General features: G+C 55.1%; 1 protein-coding gene and 1 long non-coding RNA gene across 3 annotated transcripts in view; one reads left to right on the top strand and one right to left on the bottom strand.

The window, feature by feature from the left end:
• Nucleotides 1–14,982, top strand: part of SMPD3 (sphingomyelin phosphodiesterase 3) — an 81,941-nt gene that overhangs the window by 55,982 nt on the left and 10,977 nt on the right. The window contains exons 1-2 of one of the 2 annotated variants that reach the window (XM_055553388.1): nucleotides 563–847; nucleotides 1,417–1,487. The gene's annotated coding sequence lies outside the window, so the exon portion shown is untranslated. Of the gene's footprint in view, nucleotides 1–562; nucleotides 848–1,416; nucleotides 1,488–14,982 lie in introns of those variants that run through there. The other variant, XM_055553389.1, reaches the window with a different exon arrangement.
• LOC129632000 (uncharacterized) lies at nucleotides 1,367–11,196 on the bottom strand. The gene is made up of 3 exons (XR_008704257.1): nucleotides 9,234–11,196; nucleotides 6,596–6,815; nucleotides 1,367–1,500 (listed from the first exon to the last, which is right to left on the bottom strand). It is a non-coding gene; the product is annotated as an uncharacterized LOC129632000 (long non-coding RNA).

The following is a 14,982-nucleotide window of genomic DNA, read 5'->3' as shown; positions in this document are numbered from 1 at the left end:
AGGGGGCATCTGAGGCTCAGAAGTTAAATGACTTGTCCAAGACCTTTCAGCGGGCTAGAATTCTTGTCTCACTGGAGCTTTTCGAGTGTAACCCTAATCAGGAGGTCGCCAACTATTTCCCAAGTGAGAAGACACACCTTCCAGCTCCACTCAGGCTTGAGGGCAGAGGGCTTGGAACACAAATTTCAGGTTCCTCTGAAACAATTTGGGTGATTTGCAAAATAAGTGTAACTAAAGGACAGAGGCTGGTCCACAGGGATTCTGGGGAGTGAGTGACTTCTGCCTCGCCTGCGATGGGAGGGTGGTTAAGAGGGCTCTGCGCCGACGGGCAGCAGGACTGCCTTGAGAAAGTGGAAGACCAACGAGCTCCACGCGGGGTGCGGGCTGGGCAGAATCAAAAAGCCAGGGATTCAGCTGGAAAGTCGGGGGCGGGACTTGGGGTTGGAAGGAGGGACTAAAGAGCTAGGACTTTGCCTGAGGCCAGGGGGCGCGGCCAGAGAGCTCTTGCCTAGGGCCAGGTTTCAGGAGGCGGGGCCAGAGAGTCAGTCCGGGCAGTGTCCGAGACCCAGGGGCCGGGACCAGAAGTCGGGGCGGGTCCGGCACCTGAGGCCGGGGCGGGGCTAGAACGGAGGGGCGGAGCCAGAGATCGAGCCCGGGCCCAAGAGACCCTCCTGTGGAGTGAGTGTCTGAGCCCGCCCGATCCTCCAACTGGGTCAGCAGGGAATGCGGGGAGCCGGTGGCTTCGTGTCCAAAGGTCTCCGCGTACACGAGTGCCCTCCCAAACGCACCCCCCTCCGAAGACCCCACTGGGTTCACGAAGTGTCCGCGCCGAGCCTTCCCTCTGCCGGTCTGTCTCCTCCACTCCTTATCTGCTGCCAAACGGCTTCCTCCTCCCACCCACCCCTGTCCCAGTAGCCACGGTCCCTCTTTTTCCGGGTCTGGGTTCAGCTCTCCACCCCTCCTCCCCCCGCCCTCAGGTATCTCGGGAGGCTGAGATTATACAAAGCTCCTGGGAAGAGCTCTGATTGTTCTAGCTTCAGTTATCAGATCAAACCCTGGCCCCACTGCTGACGCTCTGAATTCGCCTCTCCCCGCCCCTCACCCTGCACAGCTCTGGCCTGGTCTGGGTCCAGCTGTTCACATGGAAGCCTCATGCCTCCCACCCACAGAGTCTTCCCCACCTGTCAACCCGCGTATCCCCAGCCTGTCTATCCCACAAACCTCCGCCCCCACCCCTTCTGGCTGAACTTCGTGGGGACCGTGGGGCCCACACCCTCTCCTTGGCGACGTGGAGGGTGTGGCGGTGCCTCCTGCACAGGTGCGGCCCCTAGGTCTTTGTGCCTGGCTCACCTGTACTGGGCTGCTCGCTGACTGTTGAGTTCCGGGCACTTCTGTGAACCGCTCATTTCTTTTCAGGTCCTTGACTCCGAAGTGAGTGCTCCCTCTTCTGCCAGAAGGACGAGAAGCTCCCAGCAGCGCCTCCTCAGGTATGAGGGGCTTCTGGAAGGGAGAGGGGGATGGGAGAGGACCCTTCAGGCCTCCCTTCATAGATTACTTATCCACATTTTATATAAAGAGGTGCTGTCTGAGATTGAGATAAGGTTCTGCTTCTTGGATAAAAAGTTTGAAAACACAGCTCTAGTGTAAGCAGTCTGGGGCAAACAGTTTGCTCCCATTCTGAACCCACCCTCGTGGTTCAGTGCCTGCAGAAGGGGTATGTCTGACGCAGGCAAATCTATGGAGACTGAAAATGCAAACTCCTTCAATAAGGCGGAAAAAGATTGAGGCAGTATTTTGCAAAAATGAAGGAATACAATTTAAATATCCTGGAAAATACAATCAGATATCATTTCCCACTGAACTATAAAAAAAGTTTTTTTTAGTGCTAAAACCTGGAGCTGGCAAGGATACTGTGAAACAGGCACTCTCAAATGACCTTCGAGAAAAGCAGTGTGGCAATGTGTATCAGAAGTTTTGAACTTTACCTTGTAATTCTAGTCTTGAGTCCATCTCAGAGAAATAATTCAAACCATTAGAATAAAAGTGGAAACCAGAAACACAGAGACCCCTGGAAAGTTCGGAACCTCAGTCCAGTAGCCAGGACAGCAAGATCATTTTAAGAACCTGCTTCCTCCCAAATATGCAAATTAGATGCTTTCCTGGTTTCTGGGGAGGTCACCAAGCTGGGGGAAGGGAGATATGGGGGTTCAAGGTGATGATGACTAGATGGAAAAACAAAAAGGGAGCTGGATGAGGCTGGCAGTTCACATGGAAGATTATTGGGGTCTTCACTAAGGGATCAGTGGGGGTAGGTGACAAATGTAACCTTCAGGAACTGGAAAAGGGAGGCGTAAGAACAGGCAGATAGTGTGGTGAACTTGTCCCAGAGGTAGGTGGGCTTGGTGCTGGACAGCGCTCACTTGCATATTTTGCATGTGTTTGCATATCATTTGTATTTAATCTTGGTGGAAATGCAGAGAGGAAAGGAGAATTGAGATCCGGTGACCAGGCTACACCGCTCAGGGACTGTTGTTTAGTTTTCAGAGTTTCAGTTTTCTTATCTGTAAATGGAACCAGTGGTATCTGGTTGGGATGGTTGTACCATGTAGATGCACCATTCAGTGTCAAGAGCTCATTCTGGGAGGTGCGTTCTGTGCAGCATCTGCTCAGATTCCCCATGAGGTGCATCTGTTTGTTCTGCCTCTCTGAGGCTCATTTCTAGTCTCCCTCATGTCTCTGCCATGGACGGGCTCATAGCCCCCCACCCCCACCCCACCCCCTGCACAGAGAGACAGCATGGAGGGGAGGGAGGGAGAGGATGAATTTGAGGTCCTGATGGGCCACCCTGGATGAACTGGATTGCTGAAGCCACCCAGGCCTGCAGGGGGCAGGGCTGTCGCCTGTCAGTCAGTCATCAGGGGTTCTAAGTATCTGCCTACTCTGTGCCCAACATACTGATAAAATACTGAGTGCCTACAAGGGGAAAAAGGAGCTCGAATTCCCCAGGACTGGAGGTTGAAGTGGGTGGATGAGCTCCCAAGCGGGTGGTGTCACCATGTGGGCAGGGTCCCTGGCCCTGCAAACACCTCACTGGGCCACACACAATAAGCCCTCCCTTCCTTTGTGTGAGGGATGAGATTTGCCAATGTTGCTCAAGCCTCCCCTCTCTAGGTTCTGTGTCTAGTGTGGTAGATCTGAGCATGTGGGAGGCTGGTTATCCTTCTGGTGTGCAGCCGGCTCAGGGGCAATAAATGCATGGACACTGCCAGCTGTCAGGAGAGAAATAGCTCGTTTCAGCCTGGTCAAAGGTCTCTAGTTACCCCTGGGGCCACAGAGGAGGGGACTGGCAGTGGTTGGTTATAAGATCATCATCGTGACTTCCAAACCCTGAGCGCCTCTGCTGAGGCTTTTGCACAGATAATAGCTGCAAGGAAACGGCCTCAGCAGAGGCATGGAGCACGGGAAGGGCTTGGGGGGAAATTGCGCAGGTTGGGTGGTGGTGGGGATGCCCTGGGACTTCAGAAGTAGGCAGGGTCACTGAGCAATCAGGCTGCTGGGCCTGCCTGCTCTTTCCTGCCAGGTGCAGCTCCCTGGGGTCAGCAAGGACCACTAAAAGTTTAGCAGGCCATGTGGTCCGATGTGTAGTTTAGAAAGGTGCCACCAGCTGCCACAAGGACCAAGAAGGGAGGCCAGCTCCAAACCAGGTGATGGCTGTCACAGGGTCTAGGTGGGACAAGATGAGGCCTGAATTGGGTGTGGCCAATGGGAATGGATGCCAGGGATTAGGGAGGCAGAACCATGGACCGGTGAGAGGAGGGGGTGGGTTTGGAAGAGGTCCAGGGACCTAGGAGTACTCAGGAGACAGAGCTGGTGTTGGAGAAGTGGAGGAAGACAAATGATAAACTTTTAAGGGAAGATGGAGAGCTGGTCAACTACTTAAATTCATGGGATCAGAGATCAGGAGAGACACCTGGGAATAGGTAACCCACAAAAGATCAACCAAGAGAAGAAGAGGCAGGGAAAGGTACAGCACTTCCAGGGTAGTGGGCCAGGGAGGAGGGAACAACAAAGGGCTCAGAGAAAGAGCAGTCCCAAGGGCAGGGAGGGAACGAGAAGAACAGAGGTCCAGGACCAGGGGGAAGGGCTGAGGGACAGATGAGGAGAAGCAGCTGAGGTGTCCTGTTGGGCCTGTATCTTAGAGCAAATCTGATTGAAACTGCATAGACTGTTTTCTCAGCAGTGCTGACCTCTGTTCCACAAATTTTCTTTCCACATCTCTACCAGAAAGGCCAATAAGACACCCTGTCCACCTTCTGTCTAGCAGTGGGGGGAGAGTGCAGGTAGCCTCAAGTTGGGGGCTGCCCAGACTCCCAGCCTACCAGAGGGTCACAGCCAGAGGGTTACTCAATCCTCCCAGAGCACGGCCAGCACGCACCATGTGCTCTCACTATTCTGAGACCCAGGATGGGATGTTAACCAGACATTCTAAGCACTTAAGTGAAACAAACCCAACGAGGGTAAACTGCAAGTGAATGAGTTGGAGCCCCCTCTCAGGGCCAATTTCCACGGCTGCCCCTCCCCTGCTGTCTCCTCCTGGCCTGTAACCTGGGTCACTGTGGCCGCCAAGGGCACAGGCTGGCAAGCTGGACTCCTGAGTGTCCCTGTCCTCCTCGTGCCTACTTGCAGTTCTCTCCACCTCACCTCCTTCCCTTGCTCAGTGCTTGCTCCACCCACCACCCACCACTTTCCTGTCTCCATCTAGAAGGACACCCCCACACTCAAATATACATACCTAGAAAGCAAGGCTCTGCCCCCAGGAATTCTGGGGCAGAGTGAAATACCCCAAGCAGTAAGGGTGCTGCCTCTGACTCTCAGGGATGGAGGCCAAGCACCCCCAGCCTCCCGCCTTGACAGTCACTGCCCTGCTCCTGCTCCTGCCCCTCCAGCCCTGGCAGGTACCATCAGCCAGCAAGACCTAACAGTGTCTGACCATGCCTGGTCCCTGGGCTCTGACCCCACCAAGCTGCTGGCTTCATCTCCAAGCTCCCTCTTCCCATCCCCTGCAGGCCCAGTGTGGCCCCTGGGACCAAGCTGGCACACCTGCTGTGCAGTACCCTGGCTCCTCTGAGATACCCATAGCCTTCACTGACAGCTTGTGGGGCAGACCTAGTCACTCGATCCCACCCAACTGCAAGGGGCCCAGGAGATGCAGTCTTGCCTGATGCCCACAAAGTAGGCCCAGAAGAAGTAAGGCAAAAGTCCTGTCCTAGGCTTGCAGGCAGGATACAGGCTAAAGCGAAGAAAAGCCTACCCGGATCTTCACAGAGTGCTTATCTTTTTAAGTCAGTCACTGTCTACACTAGCACGTCTACACCAGCCATCTGGGGACATGTGGTCTCCAGCCAAGAGTTCTTTTCTCCCTTTTCCGAAGTGTATGATTCAGCAGCAGGTGTAGACAGGGCACCACTACCAGAGAGGCAGGGATTTACTGGAACCCAGAGGCTCAGAAGACCCTTGGCAGCAGGTTTGGTGGCAGCAAATAGAGGGGAATGGAGGGCTATAGACTCCCCCAAGACAGCTTCCCTGTTGGTCTTTGCTGTGGACAAACACTAATTTACAGTCTTATTCAAATGAACCTCTAAGTCCCACTCCCTGGGGTAGCAGACAGCAGCCCCAAATCCCCTCCATTATATCTTCTGGAGCAGGCCCAGGACAACCCTGCAGGCAGGTCAGAGGCCTCCCTAAGCAAGTAGTTCATAGTTCAGCCAGAGCTGGGCCATCCTCCTTCAGGAGGTCTTCTGGTTGATTCTATCAGAGCCAAAGCCTCCTGTAATATCCTGAGCAGAGGGAGGACCTGAGAGGGGCAGTGACCAAGGGTCCAAGGTCTCTGAAGAGGCCCAGGACCAGGGCCTCAGCCCTCAGTGGTAAGTGATCCCAGAAACTCAGCCCTCGGGCCCAGCTGCCCAGGGCTATACCGGAAGGCTGGTGAGACACTGATGCCTGATTTTATTTACTCATCCGCACTGATTTGCTTTTTAATCTTTGCATGAATTCTCCTCTCTACGACTCAGTTTGTTAAATGTTCTTTGCATAGAAAACCTGAGGTTGAGTGTGAAGTGATTTCCTTCAGAAGAATTTGAGCAAGTCCCTGCCGTGTCAGGGAGGTGTATTGTCTTCATCTGTGTTCTCTGGTGCCTTGAAATGTCTGCATGCTGCTCAGTGGGCCAATCCATTCCAGGAGGAAGCGCTGTACTTGAAATGCAGCTGAACACTGAGTCTGCATAAATCCTGCCGTTTGTGTGGACTTGTATTTAAAGCTCTACTCCCACAGAAAGTATGCTGTCACTTGTTCTTAAGTGAAGTGTGTTCCCAGCCTTGTTCGGCTCAGGAACCATTAACATCAGCTCTCGTGTCAGGGAAGCAGGGACTTTGCTGGGACAGAAGCCTCAAAAACAGAGCCTGAGAGAAGCGAGGTTCCTCCTAGTGTTGGTCCCTGAGGAGGGCCTCTCCTGAGTGTGGAGGTGGTACTGGGCAGCAGGGAGCTGGTTGGGGGCTGGTACTCAGTCAGTTACGCAGCAGATACCCCAGGGCTCACCTGATGCAGTGACGTGACCTGCTGGGGAGTTCCAGGATCCCCAGCTTCCGGCCACTTGCCAGGTGAGGCTCAGGCGCAGACCTCAGCACACAGGAGGCTCAGAGCTCTTGAAGTAAGAGGTCCAGCCCCATCCAGATGCTTGGCTGTTCGTACATGGTCTCTCCAGTAGTCACAACTGCCTGCTCCAGTCCTGTCCAGTCAAAGCCAAGTGGAGCAGACCCTGTGAATGGGGCAATCTCAGACCTGATATTCATCATGCAGGAAGCCCTCATCCCCCAAGAACACCCCTACCCCGGGCTCAGCCACCATGAGGGCACAGGACTGGTGGGCACATATGAGCTCCAGCCCTCAGCAGACTCTAGGCAGACAGATCTGGCTGCAGACAGATGCTTGAGCCTTAGATAAGGGTAAATGGGAAGAAGAGAAGATGCCACTCAGGATGGCTCAGGTGTAGATTTAGATATCAGCCATCATCCAGCCTTCTCCTTAATGGCCCCCTTTTCAGTTACCAATAGATGATTCTGGAATGGCAGGTCATAGAGGGCTGGGTGGCCAGATCTTCAAACTCAGCCCCCTCCCATGATGGAGCCCATACCCCAAGGGCAACTGACCTATGACCTTGCAGCACAAGGTCCTGAACCCAGATGTACAACAATTTTAAACACTAGGTAGTATGGGGTGCCCTGGTGCATCTACCTCCCACCTGCTTAAGATTTGCTTTCCAGTCATGCAGAAATTGGCTTTATCTGGGCTTTCTGAGCTCTGACATGGAAATGCTGAGGCTGACTGATTGAAGGAGTGCCACAGAGCTGCTTGCAGCCTGTTCTATTCTCAGAAACCACATGACGCATTAATAGCTCCCTTGGAAAGTTTCTTTTTGAAAATTTTATCACCCCTCTACCTGCATCTGGCTTCTGCAGAGGCCTGTGACTTGCGCTTGCACGAGCAGCCCACAACAGACAGTCCTGCCCGGAGATGGAGGCCCCTGCACCATCCCTGCCCCTCACGTGGGAGAGCAAGCAGGGCATATTTTCTGTCAAGCAACTGACCACACAAGGAGGAAACTTTGAAGGTTCCAGCTGTATCTTCAGGGCCATTGCAACAAGGAAATTAACAGTAGTAGTAGTAATAAAATGGGCTTCCCTGGTGGCTCAGTCGGTAAAGAATCTGCCTGCAATGCAGGAGACTCAGGTTTGATCCTGGGTCAGGAAGATTCCCTGGAGAAGGAAATGGTAACCCACTCCAGTATTCTTGCCTGGGAAATCCCATGGACAGAGGAGCCTGGCAGGCTACAGTCCATGGGGTTGCAAAGAGTCAGACATGACTGAGACCACCACCACCACAGTAATAAAATATTACAGTCTTCCCTCACTATCCACAGGGGATTGGTTCCAGGACCTCCCACAGATACCAAAGTCCACAGATGCTCAAGTCCCTTAAGGTCAGCTCTCTGTGACTGCAGGTTCCACATCCATGGATATGGAGAACTGAGGAACCACAGAAACGGAGCGCTGACTAGTACTGTACTAGAGATGTGTGCGGCACTGTGCTAAGCGCTGCCCATCTGTCATCTCCAACTACCCTGAGATGTTACTATGTGTGCTTAACGGATGAGGAAACTGCAGCTCAGAGTCAGGCAAGCACCCTATCCAGGATCGGCAGCAGGACTTGAACCTGGCACGGCTGACAACAGAGTTAGTGCATGGCTGTCTCTTGAGGGATGCTCATGGGGCACAAACCACAGGCGCTAGGTCTTGCCAGGCCTTCGGGGAACTCAGAAGAGAGACTCCCCCTTTGCCCAGCAGGCAGGCCAGGGGGCACCACAGGAGGTTTGCACAGGAAAGGAAATGATGAGAATTAAGTTTTAGAAAGATGAAGTAAAAGGTTGATATTAGACCAGATCCTTTTAGTGGCAGAAACCCAACTCAAACTGTCTAGAGCAAGGAAAAGGGTATTTTGCCAACCCATTAATTAGAAATTCTGGGGGCTGTGTTGGCCTCAGGCACAAGGAAACTGAAGCTCAAAGGTGTCACCAGGACTCAGCCTCATTCTGCAGCCCTAAGGTCTGTTTTCCTCCAAATTGGATTCACTCTCCAGGAAGGCTCTGGAAGCTTCAGGTTCTTAGTGCTTCCGTCTCAGAGAAAATGCAGGCCTCTTGCCTGAGGGGTCCAGAAAGAGCTAGGGTTATGTGACCATGTAGTTGGGGGTCGAGAGGTTGTGGTGCTGAGTGGCCTGGTAGGGCTCACTGCCCCCCACCCAGATGGCTGTGGGGCAGACAAAAGTGGGTCTGTCACAGCCAGAGAGCTGGAGCCGGCTAAGATTTGGGCCTGTGCTGGTGCTTGAGACTCCACTAGGCGCTCCCAGGCTGGTGGGGGCTGATGTGCAAACTGGCACGTGCCTGATGAGATGGGCAGATGCGGGTGTGCAAGGGAGGGAGAGTGTAGGAGGGGCAGGGAGGCTGGGGAAGGCTACAGGAAGGGGAGGCAGGGACTCTGGCTCTGGAGGGGTGAACAGGCGTCTACCTGGCACCGCTGTGTCAGCAGAAGGCGTTGCTAAGCACATGTGTGGACACTGGACCCCAGTCCCCAGTTCTGCTTCTGGGACTTGGTTTGCAGGGATTAGCCCAGATTTGTCTGACCTGCTTCACTCGGGAAGGCATCCTCTTCCGTCGTTCTTTGTGTCCTCCCAGCCACGAGCTGACTCCAAGTTTCAGCAGCTCAGAGCTCATGTTGCCATGCCAACCCCTCCCAGCAGGCATCCAGGCAGAAATGGGCCGCCCCGATCTCAGCGCTGCCAGCTAGGCGAGCACATTTTGATAATTGTATTGGAGCAGTCTTCTCCACCTTCCTTGAGGAAACCTGGGGCTTGGCCCAGCTCCTGCTAGACATGAGCCTGTGGACATGATGAGGATAAGAGGAGATCCCACTGCTCCAGTACTCTCAGCCCTGCTGCCAGGAAGAGCGCTCAGCAGGCATGAGGACCAGATGGAAGTGAGGGAGGGCCTGGGTCCAGACTAGCCCTACATGGGCAACACCTGACCCTCATTGAATCCCCAGAAGTTCCCAGAGCAAGGCTTAGAGATTCCAGAAGATGGCGTGGGCTTCCTCAGAGGGAGCAGGGCTTGCCTTCACCAGCAGGACTGATCTGGCTTACTCACTTTCGCACCGCAGGAGAAATGTAATTCAAAGTCAGCACTCCTGGACCCCGTGGGCCTCTGTGCAGCTCACCGTGGGGGCCAGCACACATGCTAGGTCCACTTCCCAGGAAGCTGGAAGTGGGCTAGCATCTCGGTGCCGGTGCCAGAGCTGTCCATTGCGGCTCGCCCACAAGGGCTGTCAGGGACCTGTCTCTCTACCCTCCTATTCCCTGCATCTTCACCCAAATAGGACCAGGCCCTATTCCTGAGGATGCCCTCCCCAGGGGGATGGCAGATCAGTCAGCCCTGGAGCCCTGAGCACAGTGACTTTGATGGAGCTCAGGCCTCTGAGCAGTCTGAGGCCCCATTCCTCATGCTGTGGTGGCTGTAGGTCACAGGTTAGCAACCAGGGGTCTCCATGGTGACACGTCACCGCAGATCATCAGTCACCTGCAGGAGCAGCTGCTGGCAGTCCATGGCCCAGGCGTTGCCTGCCTGGGAGTGGCTGGGCCCGTGACCTCCCAGGTCCTGCCCAGTCACCTCTTCCTCTCTCACCTGCAAACTGTGGAGTTCTCTGCTCCTTTGTCCATCCTGGCTCCACAGCCCAGTCTCCTTGTCACAATCAGACCCAGTCTAGTCCTCACCACGGTGGGAGGAACAAGTTAGTGAAGGACACCTCTGAGGATCCGAAGGCACTGCAGGTCAGTGTGGGGCCTACAAGTTCAACAGGTGAGTTCAGGCTTCCCACAGAACAGCACACAGAACCAGCTTGTCTTGTCTGCAAACTCCACTGAGTTTACAGGTCAAGGAGAGCAAACAGGGTGCACAGGGGCCAGCGTCAGGGGAAGGGTGGTCAGGGAGGTCCTGCAAAGAGCAGGGGAAGGTAGAAAGGAAGCAGGGTCAGCCCTGTGAGCCGCGTGACCCCTCTAATCCTCAGGATGGTCCTGGGAGGCAGGTATCGTACTCCCACAATGAGACAGAGCCTGATTCCAGTGCCAGGATTTCAATCAGGTCAGCCTGAACCTTGAGCCCGTGCTGAACGTTAAGCAATGCAGCCAGGGGTGAGGAAGCGAGTCAGGGGTTCTCTGCTTCTAGAACAGAGTGTTTTGAGTCCTGGGAGCCCTCCCTTGGGAGCTGTGTAGACCCCTTCCTGAGCCTAGAGCTCAGAAGTGACTACGAGGACCTGAGGGTGTCGGGTACGCCAGGTGAGTTCTGGAAACACTAGTTTTAGGGAAGAGGTCATCCCAAGCTACCCTGGAAGCCACACACCAGGATTCACAATAGGGATAATCCTGGGAGTGACTGTTGGCTTTAAAACAGAAACCTCAAAAAAGCAACCCTGCCGTGTGCTTGGCTGGCCACAGCTCAGCACACAGGGCCTTTGAGGGATCCATCAGCTCCATCAGAAATGGCCACAGTGGACTTTGCTTGGCAGAGGTGCCAACCCCAGGACACAGAAGCAGAGATCTGGACAGGGAGGAGGGATGGGTGTTCTCCCTGGGAGAAAGAACTCTGGCCGGGGGACACCCGTGCTCTGGACTCTGGACACCCGTGCCCCGCCATCCTGCCCTCCAGCCTGCTGAGGACTCTCGGGCTCCCTGAGAAGCTGCCAGCCTCCAGTGTTTAACTTTGCTCTTCTCTTTGGTGGGGAAAGTGTAGATCAGACTAATTAATGTGTTGTTGTTTGTTTACCCTCCTTTCATTTCACTGAGACAAAATAATTAACCACAAAGCTTTAGAAACTGGCTCCATTGGTGGCAATCCCTTCTGTGTCAACTGCGTCAGCAGCTCCCATGCCTGGAGGCAGGGACTGTGAGTGGCTACAGGGCAGGGGGGCAGCACCTGAGGTTCCCTCTGCCCAGGACACTGTGGGAGGGGGATGTGGGGGGCATTCTGGAAACAGGACCCAGGGGAGCTGTGAAGGGCCGGGGTGCTTGGATCTACCCCATCTTGGAGAAGCACCGTAGATCTCTGGGCTGCCAGCCCATCGATGCCTGAATGGGGACAAAAACATTCCTATGACCAATCCAGGGGAGGCAGAAAGGTCACACCTACCACTCAAGCGAGGCTAGGGAGGGAACTTGCCCAGAAGTGTTCCTGTGGCCACAGCAGGAGTGAGGAGGACCCAAGGAAGCTGCAGGGGGACACCCACCCCCCACCCAATAGCCCTATCCCAGCCAGTGTTGGGGATGAGCCACACAGAACAGAAGGTTAAACCATTTCTCTCAGGAAGCCTTTTATGAAGTGAGGCTGCATGTACCTGGCCAGGGAGGGCAGGGGCATAGAGGACCCCTAGACAGAGATTGGGAGACTGGACTTTGTCCCTGAGACAATGAGACCACCACTGGGAGAACATAATCAGATTGTTTCCAAAGCTCCACTGACTGCTGTGCAGACTGTGGGTCTGGGGCTTGTGGTCTGAGACTGGTGGTGCTGGATGGGGCGGTGCTCAGGGGAAGATGGTGTTGGTTGGGCTGGGCTGATGACCTCAGGCTACAGAAAGAGGGGAGGGAGGCGGGGGAGGAGGCCTGCTCTGTGACACTGGGCCAATGTCCTGGGGTCCCCAGGTGTCTGGCCTGGACCCTTACCCTCAGCACCTTGGTACCAACCACAGGTGCTGCTGGCAGCTGGGGTATCTCTGGACAATCCCTGCACCCTCCCCAGCCATAGGAACAGGACCTGCAGGCTCTTCCTCTGGGCCATGTCCTCTCCTGTAGCTCTCGCTCCAGCCAGTCTGAAGTTGGCAGACTCCACACAATGAAGTGTGCCAGTCTGTGTACACGTTGTGTGCCAGAGGTGGTGGGGGCAAACCCATCAGGCTACATGGGCACGTGAGTGGGCTGTCAACCCAATTCCAGGTTAAACTCACATGAAACTGCTAGGATTTAAATAAAGAACAAGTGAGTGTGTCAAGATGGCAGATGTGGCCTGCCTGGGCCACCAGCCTCTCCAAGCCTGAGTCACAGAGGTAACACTGCTCTGCTGGGGGTGGTTAGAGGAGACCACGGCACAGAGGGTCAGCAGGCTTGCAGCAAACCCTCCAATTTCAACCACTGTCGTTACAAAGTTGGTCTTGGGGCCCTAAGCCCACCAGTCTGGCCCAAGTTCACAGGCCCACTGAAACAGCTGAGGCCATCACGGTGAGGACATCCCCAACCCGGGGTCTGGCCTACAGAGGCCAGGATTTGGGCTGGATGTGGGGCAGCTGGTGAAAGCCACTGGCTGAGTCCGAGGCTCCAGGCCCCACAGCAGCTGGCGGGGGGTGGGGGGTGGCAGGGGTGGTGGGGGGTGGGTGGGCGCGGGACACTGAGGCCCGCTCTCTGGCCTCACCACAGGGAGCCCCGTTGCTCACACCTGAGAGACTCCTAGTCAGATGGCTGTGGTTTGGGTAGACAAACCTGCTTTGAAACGTAACCTTCCAGTGTTTGCTTCAAAACGATTTTCTCTAAAGGAAGTAAAGATCTTGGTGAAACGCATCCTATAGAACCAGACACTACCACCAGCTTAAGTTTATCTTTCAACAGGAAGCTCTGTTCTGGGGAGAGCGCCTCACCCTCATGTCAGACGGTGGCTGCAGGACAGCAACTGGGTGACGGAAACTCCCCCTCCTTAGACCGCGAGGCAGGTTGATCTGCATTTACTCACTCGTTTCCTGAGCTCCTGTTGGCGCAGCTCCAGGGGCCCTGGCACCCTCAGGGCAGCTCCGTCTCTCAAGGAGCCCCCAGTTCCGCAAGGCGGCAACCTCATCTCACACGCAGTCATGATCTAGAACTGCAGAAAGCAGGCCATGCACAGGGGGCACGGGAGCCCCCAGTGGAGCTAATGGAGCCACCTAGCCGGGGGCACAGAAGGACCCGAGGAGGTGATCTTTAAGCCGAGTCTTAGAAGACAGGAGATGAACTAGATGACGGGCAGAGGAAACAGCAGGGCATGGGCAGGAAATCACATCTGGAGGCTGGGAGGTGAACACAAAGAGGGCTGGGGCCACAGACAGGGGTGGGCCTGGCTGGGGAGATGCAATGCCCAACAGGGGCTGAGCGAGGCTTCTGTGGGGCTGAGGCGTCTGCAACCTGATCAGATCAGAGTCCCTCCAGCCATCCTGTGGAGGATGGCCTGATGAGGAAGAGGCGGAATATGTGGGTGGCATGTGATGCAGTCCTGGAGCAGCAGGGGGCTCCAAGGGGCTTGGGTGGGTAGCGGGACTGATGGGATGTGGGAACTGAGAGAGAGGGCAGAGTCCAGATGACATCCAACTTCCAGCTGAGGTGGGCCAGGAAGGCAGGAGGAAGAGAGGGCATGGGGCCAGGATGGATGGCATCGGGGACACAGACCCCCAAGGGGCCATGGCAGCAGACTGGCTGGGCTGGTGAGATGATGAACAGGAAATGAGTTCCCCGGCTGATCTGGCCATGAAAACTCTGGGTTATGTTTGTACCAGCTGCACCACAGAATGATCACCCTGGGTCCCTGGAGGCTGGGTAAACACTCCAGAATCTTGTCTTTATTGATTCTACGTTTAGCACAATGAACGCACCTGTGGCTTCTCCCAGGCGGGGCCCTGAGCCAGCTCTAAAACCCATGGCAGCTCCCATATGGGCTGGGGTGGACTTACTCTGGCAGTTCTGGGCCTCAGTTGGACCCTGGAGCTTATCTCAAGGACTTAAGGGGGAAGTCACAGGACCATCAGGGTCCCCTGTAACTGGGTGACTCTGAGCATTCTGGAGCTTGGGAAGAGCCATGCTGTGTGCTTGGGTCCCCATCAGGCAGGGGTTCCTGCAGGAATGGGAAGGCAGAGATGGTCTGATGCTGCAGGCTGGGGCACAGTGAAAGCCTGGTTATGGGGGGCCCTCCTCTCAGGGGTCCTGCCAGCCACACTGCCCTCTGCCCCAGGACCCTCTAGCCCCTTTTCTCTGTAGTTTGTTCCCTCACCGTCCTGACCCAGTGGGCACCTGGTGACAGGTGGCTGTGTCCACAGCTCCTGACTCAGGCTCACCCCTTGTCTGTTCTAAACACACCCCCTGGCTCGCGATGGGCTGCTCCAGGCCAGCGTTCTGCACACCCACAGCCTGTGCTCAAATCCTGGGCCAATTTCTAAGCAATTAGGTCACAAGGTCAAAATGGTCACCTAGGGAATTACCTGGCAGTCCAGTGGTTAGAACTCTGAACTTCCAATACCTGAGATCCAGGTTTGATCCCTACTTGGGGAACTAAGATCCTGCAAGCCACAAGGCACAGCCAAAAAAAAAAAAAA

Source organism: Bubalus kerabau, chromosome 17 (assembly GCF_029407905.1).
Source record: "Bubalus kerabau isolate K-KA32 ecotype Philippines breed swamp buffalo chromosome 17, PCC_UOA_SB_1v2, whole genome shotgun sequence".
NCBI lineage: Eukaryota > Metazoa > Chordata > Mammalia > Artiodactyla > Bovidae > Bubalus > Bubalus kerabau.
The sequence above is the reverse complement of the archived record's forward strand: the minus strand, read 5'-3'. Positions and strand labels throughout refer to the sequence as shown.